The sequence below is a fragment of the Sebastes umbrosus genome, chromosome 18 (genome assembly GCF_015220745.1).
Source record: "Sebastes umbrosus isolate fSebUmb1 chromosome 18, fSebUmb1.pri, whole genome shotgun sequence".
NCBI lineage: Eukaryota > Metazoa > Chordata > Actinopteri > Perciformes > Sebastidae > Sebastes > Sebastes umbrosus.
Window position 1 is genome coordinate 1,331,503 of NC_051286.1, and position 10,860 is coordinate 1,342,362.

Sequence of the window (10,860 nt, forward strand, 5' to 3'; positions counted from 1 at the left end):
TTTTAAAAAGCTCCGTCTTCAGATTCTGTGCAGAAAAGAAGCTGAGGGGTGGAGGGAGGGGTCTTTATTAACCCTACAGTGACTAGCTAATGTGATTGAAGTGGAACCACCTGGCGGGGGGAACTGTATAGTCAGCTGCCGCTGAAGGCCGGCGAATGGGAGGACCAGGTGCTGTGCTGCAGCCTCTTAATTGTTGCCATGTAATAGCTTGCTTCAGTGCACAGTACGGCTTGGGGCTAGGATTAAAAAAAGCTGTTGCTGCTAGCTAGCACACAGAAGTCCATTTTCTTTCACTACACCCCCCCTCTGTTAACCCCCCCCCTCACAGACAGACACTCCTTCAGTCGTAATGAAAGAAAAAGGGACTCCGGGAGGAGGGGATGAAAGGAGGCCAAGGAGGTTTTCTTTGGTTACGTGGCTGGAGGAGGATATCTGAGGTGAGCAGCCACCGTGTCCGGAGGTTTGGAAGCATCTCAATCTGCTGCTGGATGACGACAAGCTGCTGAATATCTGCCTCCAGCACGTCTGACGCCTGAACTCCGAGAGCCACCGAGGGCCGAAACCTCGGCCAAGAAACAAAGTGCACAAGAAAGAGTGTCACCCTCTGCTGCGTGCACAAGACTCTTCATCGGTTGTCTTGTTTAAACCTTTTTTAATCTGCATGAAAATACACATGCTCATTGAAAAACAAGTTTTCATTCCACTGCGCTCGCTTGCAGCTGTTTAAAATGTACAAAAATGCCCGTCTCACTATGTTTAGAAATATTGTTAAAACCTCCTGGACCATAGGTTTGTTGACCCTGATGAATATAAATCCATTATTCTCTCTCTTTTAGCTCTGGTTTTGGTCTCCACCAACTCCTCCACTTTGTGCACCCAGCCGAGTCGTACAGCAGTTCCTGAAATAGACAAAAATTTCTAATTTTTTTTGTGATGGTCAGCACAAAATCAATTCGTACGTAATCGTACGTAAGTATAAAGAGCGGTGAACGCCGTGTAGGGAGGAGGTCGGGGTGGATGGGTGGGTCTAAAAACGGCAGACGTTCACCAGGAGACCGCTGTTGGTGCCCCGCGTGAAACCAGAAGTCAGGGGGGATTTTTTTTGTCACGTAACTTCAGTAGTTACGCCACTTCCGGAGTTATTTTAACTCAAAGCGCGATCATTTTCCTAAACCTAACTAAGTAGTTTGTTGCCCAAACCTAACCAAGTTGATCTATTTCTAAACCTAACTAAGTAGTTTGTTACCTAAACCTAACCAAGTTGATCTATTCCTAAACCTAACTAAGTAGTTTGTTGCCCAAACCTAACCAAGTTGATCTATTCCTAAACCTAACTAAGTAGTTTGTTACCTAAACCTAACCAAGTTGATCTATTCCTAAACCTAACTAAGTAGTTTGTTACCTAAACCTAACCAAGTTGATCTATTCCTAAACCTAACTAAGTAGTTTGTTACCTAAACCTAACCAAGTTGATCTATTCCTAAACCTAACTAAGTAGTTTGTTACCTAAACCTAACCAAGTTGATCTATTCCTAAACCTAACTTAGTAGTTTGTTAACTAAACCTAACCAAGTCGATCTATTCCTAAACCTAACTAAGTAGTTTGTTAACTAAACCTAACCAAGTCCATCTATTCCTAAACCTAACTAAGTAGTTTGTTAACTAAACCTAAGCAAGACGATCTATTCCTAAACCTAACTAAAACGTTTTGTTGCCTAAACCTAACCAAGTCGATCTATTCCTAAACCTAACGAAGTAGTTTGTTACCTAAACCTAACCAAGTTGATCTATTCCTAAACCTAACTAAGTAGTTTGTTGCCTAAACCTAACCAAGTTGATCTATTCCTAAACCTAACTGAGTAGTTTTGTTGCCTAAACCTAACCGAATCGGTTTTGTCTGAACTGAACTGTGGTGGTTTTATTGTGTTTCTACTGTTTCATGTTATAGATTCAGGTTAAAGTGCTCAGACAGACTGTTGGTGTAACATAATCTTCCTGAGACCGCGGTGGCCACAGATGGAGCTGATGCAGCGAGGAGGATCAGTGGGACGAGTGCTGAGTGCTGCTGCGTTCAGGGACCTTCAACCTCCCCGCTGCACCGGCTGCCAGGTAACCGTCCACGGGGCCCGTCCGACCTGATCTCCAGTGGGACCCTGGGGGCCCTGCTGGGACCGACGCAGCAGCAGCAGGATTATTCTACTTACAGACGGCAGAACAACACGGTGGATGATTACCTCTTAGTTGTAACAGCAAAAGAGTGCATGAATGCTGTCTGCATCAAGTAGTTCATTGGTGTGATGCTGGAAGCAGTCATAACATATGTTCTTCTACATTCTTTATTTTTTTATTTTTCGTCAGGCCACTTTTTTGGCATCCCTACTCCTTCCACATTTTTCAACATAGAAACTCCATTCAAACATCAAAACGTGCAGCTCAATTACGACATGACGGCTATTATTTTTCTCATTCATAACTTTTATATTTTCTGAATTATTAACCATAATTCATCAAAAATATTCCATTGAAATGAATGGAAGAAATGTTCAGAATTTAAACATGTTCAAGCATTTTCAACTCTTCACTGCTCATTCATACTTTCACCTAGAAACTCCATTCAAACTGTAAAATGTTCCACATCTTCCATAGATTCTGGCTATTATTCAACTTTCATTCATCCCAATTGTACTTTTTGAAATATTTAACTTTGTTTGGAGCTTGGTAAAATTCCCCTTTTTGTATGTTTTTCAAAATAAAAGCCCCAGAAGGTAACTTTCTTAACAGGGAACTTAAAACTAACTATTTATAAGGCTTCAGCTGCTTTTACAACTTTTATTTACTGATTCATAATCTTTTGATTCTGATTCTGTATCCTTTTTCATACAGATTAAAGCTCTTCAGCATCTAGCATTCACACCGCAATTTCTTCAGAAATTGCTTTTCTAGATTAAAATGATGTTGTTATGGTAAATGAGTAACTTTTTAATTTGCTGCGCTTTATATTGAGACCATTTCAAAGTTTGTAATTCAGCTTTCATTTTAAAGACCCAGCAAAATTGTCTAGAAAATGTCAAGAAAAAATAACCGTCCAGTTGAGTACGTTACGTTACGTATGTGACGTAACTTAAAATAAATCAACATTGCGTTTTAGTTTCAGCAGCGGTCTCCTGGGTGAAAGTGTTTTCCATCCATCCACCCCGACCTCTTTATACTACGTCACCTGACTTCCTCCATTACTCCCGCCATAACTACGGCCACGTAGAGCGCCATAGTTTGAAGCGTAGGGCCACCGATGGATCTAAAGATGATGTTTCCAGATGTTCCTGTGGTGTGAGGTATGTTCAGAGTGTTTTTTTTACATCCCTCGATCAGCTCTGAAGTCCATCCTGACGGCACCGATCTCAAATGATGAATATTAAAACATGTTCAATATTTCCGATGGGATATCCTGTTGTGTGTGGTGAACCCTGAGGACAGCCGATGACGCCGTCATGTAGGAAAGAACGACAGCCAATAGAGAACCAAGCTGACTGAAGAAGGAAGGACAACCAGCTCCGTCACGGCGGCCGCGGCTGATGCATGAGATAATGCTAACCGTGAAGCATAAAGTAGCAGTGAGATGGAGCTCAGAGATGGAGGAACAACTTGTTGATTAGTGTTTATTTAACGTGTCTCCATGACGACATCCATCCATCCTTCGTGAATTTTCAGTACAAAGTAAAATCTGAAACATCTTTTACCAGACTTCAGTTTGTTGTTTGTGTTTCTTAGGTTAAAATAAAGGTTGAATATTGAAGTATAAACATGTCTGGTGACCTTTGATGGAGCACACAGATCTTTATCTCACTCTGTTTGAAATCTGCTTTAAGATTTTACTGCGGCTCCTTTCAGAGCATCTCTCTTCTTCTTTTTCTCTACAGATAAACCTCCAATCTGCTGAATTTTTAAGTGCTCTCCAAAAGCACTCCTGTCCTGTCGTGCAAAGTGTAATAAGAAATTCATTTCCTCGCCGGCGGTATCCTTGTACGACACACATGAAAGCATTTAATCAGAGAGTGCAGGAGAAGAAATGACAAACAAAAGGAAGAAGTGAAAGTGTAAATCCTCTCATGTGACCTCTGAGTTGTGCGTTCCGTGTTGACGACTGGATGAATGGAATAGTTTAATACTGTGAGCTGTCTGTCGGTGCTCAGCTGCCCGTGAGGAGAATCTGTATCTCTAAAACGTCTCAGGACGCCGCCGTCTCTCCATTTGACGGCCCTTCGGGAGAACAAAGGCTTCTCGGCGCTAATGCAGCGCAAATCAACCGCCTGCTTTTCTATTGAGCAAGGTGCCAAGACGCACAGGCTTTTAATGCCGCCGCCGGCCGCCAGGGAATCGTCTTCAAAGCCTAATGCAAAGTGAGTCATCCGCCGCCCGGCTCATATTAAGTCCCCCTTTAATTCAGCCCCCTTTGGTTAATCGTGTTCTACCGTCTGAGCCGGCGTCAGCAATCACAAAATGAGTTGCAAAAAAAGGTTTTTCGTGATCGACCTAAAAGAACAGCAGCCCGGAGAAATGTGGGGCGGTGCTGAGGGTGGGCTGTGGGGGGGTTGTGCAGCCATCTGTGACCCCTGCTCCTCGCCAAACAGCGACCACCAGCAGGTCCCAGGAGGCCGGCCGGGTTCTGCCGGGTGTCGCCCTCTTGTTGCTGTTTTGTTGTTGTTATTTATTTACAGAAGCAGTCAGATGAGATGAGCGAGGGGGGGGGCTTGGCCTCGGCTGCCAGAGGACGGGAGGAGGGGGGGGGAGGGATCTGGCAGCGACGTGGCGTCCAGCGGAGCGCCGGTCCAGCCAGGGGACAGAGGGAGAGCGGGGCCGGGCCATCTGTGGGACAGACATGGTAGACGTCTCCCGGCTTCTCTGTTTCTGTCTCAAGCAGTGCCAAGAAGTGACGACACCGAGGCCGGTTATCATCTCGTCACCGAGTAGAGGGGGGGAAGTAACGAAGTACATTTACTCTGGTTACTCTGACAGAGTCGGCGTTTTGAGTATTTTTAAAAATCGGGAATGTTACTGCTACTCCAGTGTACTTCAAGTTGCGTCCGTTACAGAATTAGAACAACAGTCGCATGAAAAAGTCACAGACGAGATTTTACATCGGCGCTCGACCATCACGTGTGAGCTGCTCAACGACGCGCCGAGCAGGCTTATGTACACGTCCACCACGGGGCGTTTTTTATGGCGAGGGGTCGCCTCGCTTCCCAGCATTGGACGCTTGATGGGCTGCCACTACACACCTGATTGGACAAACACTTTCCCTCGTGGGCTGCTGCCAAGCCTCCAGGAAGAGCGCCGGTCGTCGATCCCGACTTCCGTAGTGGCCAAACGGCGGTACTGCAACTTCTATCCGTCACGTGATGCCATCGGGCCCAAAAATATTTTTTCCCATAGACTTCCATTGGGAAAGAGACGTCTGTTACTCAGAGGATCATTTATATTTTGAGGTGAATGAACTCCCCAGTACGAACACTCTAATAGTCCTTATTTAAATCATTACATTTTTAAAGTTGTGAAACGCACTAACAGCTGAATCCAGAGTTATTTCCCTTCCTCCCTTCATGTGAGTGAGACCCAGACCGAGGCTGGAGCACCAAGCTGTGACGTTGGGACCCCGTGACCGAGTCATGTGACCCAGGGGACGCTACTCAGCCAAGATCCGGGTAGTTTTCCAGACGGAAGTCGAGCTATTTAGGCTTCATGCTCCACTTAGCAACTCTCATAGGAATGAACGGGGCCCCGCCTCCAACGCTGGATCCAGTTCTCTTCATACATCCACGGCTGCTCCTCCCGGCTTTCAAACCGGAACCAAAATGGCGGCTTGTTTGGAAACTTTCTTCACTTTTATCACAAAAATGATTCACCGAAATGTGTTTCTGAAAACATTTTATGAGAGAAATAATCCATGCAGCTGAATCTGTCTTTATTTTAGATCAACAACGTTTAGTTTAAAAGTTTCTCGGGAGTTTCCAGAGACGGCGAGTCGCGTCGGACGCCCCTGATTTGCATAAAGTAGCCTAGACCTCAACTTCATGCAAATGAGGAGCGGGCGACGTGACATCATAACATATCAACACAAACAAATGAAATGACTCGATCCGGTCGGCTTAACGTTTACTTTAAAGTGTTGATTTAAATGAATGGAAACGCCAACAAAGGTGAACCGTCAACAGGTGAAGCTCACGACCACCGGCCTGAACTTTCTTCACCTCCGGTCAATAAGATGGAGATGATCCAGAAGCTCCACTGAGCCTTTTGTCCCTGCAGCAGCAGCAGTAGTGTGATGCTGGCTGTAACTTCAGCAGAGCTGGATGCTGATGTAGAGTGAGAGAATGTCCCCGAGGTTCAATTACGGAGCCGCCACAGGTCCTCTCAGCCTTCATTAGCTGCCTGCTGGAGCAGACACTCCTTCCTCCGACCCGGTGGAGGAACCTCGGGGAGAAGCCTCTCTCTCTCTGCTCTCTGCTCTCTAATGATCACACAGAGAGCTTTGTCAGGACTCCGAGGCGCTGCTGTGTGCTGTTATGTGGTTTGTTAGTACGGCGGTGAGGAGGAGGAGGAGGAGGAGGAGGGCGTTCGTCAGCCACCTCTGAGTCTTCCTGCCGCCTCGGCACGCTCTGTTCCTACTGTTCCCACCAGAGCGGTTAACTAGATGGCCGGGTGTTAGCGTGCCCAGACAGGGTGGAGGCTGATCAGAGATCAGCAGGAGGGAGAGGGTCACACAGACTCATCAGCTCTGTGTCAGCTCAGATCCACCGACGTTCAGTCATCAGCTCTGTGTCAGCTCTACAACCAGATACACCGACGTTCAGTCATCAGCTCTGTGTCAGCTCAGATACACCGGCATTCACTCATCAGCTCTGTGTCAGCTCTACAACCAGATACACCGACGTTCAGTCATCAGCTCTGTGTCAGCTCTACAACCAGATACACCGACGTTCAGTCATCAGCTCTGTGTCAGCTCTACAACCAGATACACCGACGTTCAGTCATCAGCTCTGTGTCAGCTCTACAACCAGATACACCAACGTTCAGTCATCAGCTCTGTGTCAGCTCTACAACCAGATACACCGACGTTCAGTCATCAGCTCTGTGTCAGCTCAGATACACCGACATTCACTCATCAGCTCTGTGTCAGCTCTACAACCAGATACACCGGCGTTCAGTCATCAGCTCTGTGTCAGCTCTACAACCAGATACACCGACGTTCAGTCATCAGCTCTGTGTCAGCTCTACAACCAGATACACCGGCATTCAGTCATCCGGCATTCAGTCATCAGCTCTGTGTCAGCTCTACAACCAGATCCACCAACATTCAGTCATCAGCTCTGTGTCAGCTCTACAACCAGATACACCGGCATTCAGTCATCAGCTCTGTGTCAGATCTACAACCAGATACACCGGCGTTCAGTCATCAGCTCTGTGTCAGATCTACAACCAGATACACCGGCGTTCAGTCATCAGCTCTGTGTCAGATCTACAACCAGATACACCGGCATTCAGTCATCCGGCATTCAGTCATCAGCTCTGTGTCAGATCTACAACCAGATACACCGGCATTCAGTCATCCGGCATTCAGTCATCAGCTCTGTGTCAGATCTACAACCAGATACACCGGCGTTCAGTCATCAGCTCTGTGTCAGCTCTACAACCAGATACACCGGCATTCAGTCATCCGGCATTCAGTCATCAGCTCTGTGTCAGCTCTACAACCAGATACACCGGCATTCAGTCCAATCATACTGATACACGATGAACATCTCAGTCGACCTTCGCATCATTTACAGTTTCTGTCGTCTCTGTGAACTTATTTTAAATCCAACAACAGAAGAGACGATGAACAAACAACTTAAAGGTGCTAAAGGTGTAACTCAGGAGGTAGAGCGGGTCGTCCTTTAACCACAAGGTTGGCGGTTTGATGCCCGGTTCCGACTGTCTGCATGTCAAAGTGTCCTTGAGAGAGACACTAAACCCCAAGTTGCTCCCCGGGCGCTTTACCAGCCCGTTTGCACGAAAAGGCGTATAAATGCCACGATAATGCAATGCAATTAGTACGCCTTTCTTCATTTCCACGTGTCATTTGTACGCCATGTATCCTGTACTGACTGCAGTGTAAACACATCCATGTATAAATGCTACGGTGAGAGTTAATGACGTAGTATAAAAAAACTGAAACAGTTAAAATGACCTCAACCGACTCAACTATAAAATGCTGCTTTATAATTCATCAGTAATATAATATAATGTAACACTGGGAAAGGGGCCATTCTTCCTGAATATTTTATGCTACTTTAAAAAGTATATTTTTTATTTACATTATGTCTTAAGAGCTAACCATTCCTAAAACCTAAAAATCTATTGTTTTCTTTCAAACTTCCGTCTTGTTATGAATAGAGAATATGTTTAATGAAGCACGTTGTAGATGACAAAACTAAAAAAAGACTGAATATCCTCCATGAGAAACAATCACATTTAGCAGCAATCAGGCCTCATCTCTGTTACAGCACCGTCTTAATTTCCTAAACCCTCGACGCAGATGAAAATTTAATCTGCTCTCTTATTTGGTTTAATGGAGATGGAAATTAGATTATCTCGTATCTCAGCGCCGAGCCATCTGGGACGAGAATGTTCATCACCTCCGTTTGTCTCTTCTGGATCAGAGAGACGGTGAAAGTACGAGGAAGGAAACCAGGTTTTAAACTCCTGAAATATGAATCGGAGGGAAGCCTGATGTAACACAGAATGCTCATTTTGCCTATAATAACTGATAGCTATCGTCGGCCTTAGTGGTGCATGTGACAGATTTTAGAGCACAGTGATTGGATGTTTGTTGATTGAAATGCACCTTTGGAGTCATAGGGATTGTACCTTCAACTTTTTTTACATCAAGGAACCAGATGTTTTCTAAGCAGCTGTTAATCGTTCATGCCGATATAAGCCACGTAACTGCTCCAACTGTGCATCACGTAACATTGTCTATAGGAAAAATGAATGGGAATTTCTTCTGGACCTCTGGAACCTGAAATAGCGCTTCTCATTTTGCAACCAGTCTGGTCACATCAATTGACGAATGACCAACCAGGAGACCGGAGTTCCTGTCTCAAAGAGTTGTTGGGTGATTTTGAAGTTATGTTAGTGACGTTTTCCCTACATATGTTACAAAACAAAATTTTTCAAACATTTTTTTAGTTTTTTTTTCAGACATGTCGGACATTTTTTTTTTGCATTTTTTCAGACATTTTTTAAAAACAAAATTTTTTGGACATTTTTAAAGAAATAAATAATTTTTTTCAAAAAAATAATTTCGGACATTTTTCTTCCCAAAAAATAATTTGGACATTTTTTTTTCAAGAAAATAATTTTGGACATTTTTTTCAAGAAAATAATTTTGGACATTTTTTTTCCAAAAACTAATTTTGGACATTTTTTTCGGATATTTGTCAGACATTTATCGGACATTTTTCTTAATTTTTTTTTTCAGACATTTGTAGGACATTTTTTTTAAACATATTTTCAGACATTTTTTAAAAACAAACACATTTTTAAAGAAATAAATAATTTTGGACATTTTTTTCAAAAAAAATATTTCGGACATTTTTTTTCCAAAAAAAAAAGATTTAGACATTTTTTTCAAAAACAATATTTTTTGACTTTTTTTTCAAAAAAAAATTTTGGACATTTTTTTTCAAAAAAATAATTTTGGACATTTTTTTCGGATATTTGTCAGACATTTATCGGACATTTTTCTTAATTTTTTTTCCAGACATTTGTAAGACATTTTTTTAAAACATATTTTCAGACATAGCATGGGTTTTCTCCGGGTACTCCGGCTTCCTCCCACAGTCCAAAGACATGCAGGTTAGGTTAATTGTTGACTCTAAATTTCACATGATACCAGTATCTTCACTCTAGTGTTAAAAACCCACTACAACCTAAAAATTGCAAGTTGCGTATCCTCTTACAACAGTATCTATCTTATGAAAGGTTTTTCCTCATTTTGTGCGTTCTCCTACGAATGTCCAGCAACACGTGTCAATTTCCGCACGTACAGTCTTTTCAAAATAAACTTCCTTCTTCCAACTTAGTTAGGTTTAGGGAACAAAACTACGTTGACTTCTGGTTTCAAACGGGACACGAACGCCGGTCTCCTGGTGAAAGTCTGGTGTTTTTAGACCCACCCATTTGTCACTCTTTATACTTACTGGTTCACGATTAAGTGGATTAAATACACGTTGATTTAGTGGGATGTCACAAATCACAGTGCATTACTCTTCGTGGGTGTAGCTACGAACGGTGTATGATAACAGCCTTCCTCCAGCTCTTAATTTCATCCTAATGTTTATATTTCTCTGTGTAAGAGATCACTGACATTCAGCTGTATTGACTCAGACAGGAAGTGATGTGTTCCTCTATAGCTGCACCACACTGAGCCCCCCCGTGAACTGCTTCATATTTACAGGCCAATTATCTCTCTGAGGGAGGGTCGGCGTGACCGCGGGCCTCTCCGGCACGTTACGGGAAGGTCAGCGCCGTCGACGGGGGCTAATTAAGCAACCGGCGCTGGAGAGGCAGTCGAGTGTGAGTCACCCGATACTTTACCCATCAGAGGAATTTCTTGTTTCTTCAATTCAAGGACAGATCTGCAGAGATGGTTTTTCCTCGAGCGTGCTTGACCCGCTTCACAAACACTTGAGAAAATGCCCCCTGGTGGAATCTTCTCTTTTTATTCCTGTTTACAGCCGAAGGATGATTCAAGGTTAAAGAGAACAGAAGCTCCCTGCAGCAGACGTCTCTGAGAGATAATGACCTGTCAAAGGCCAGCAG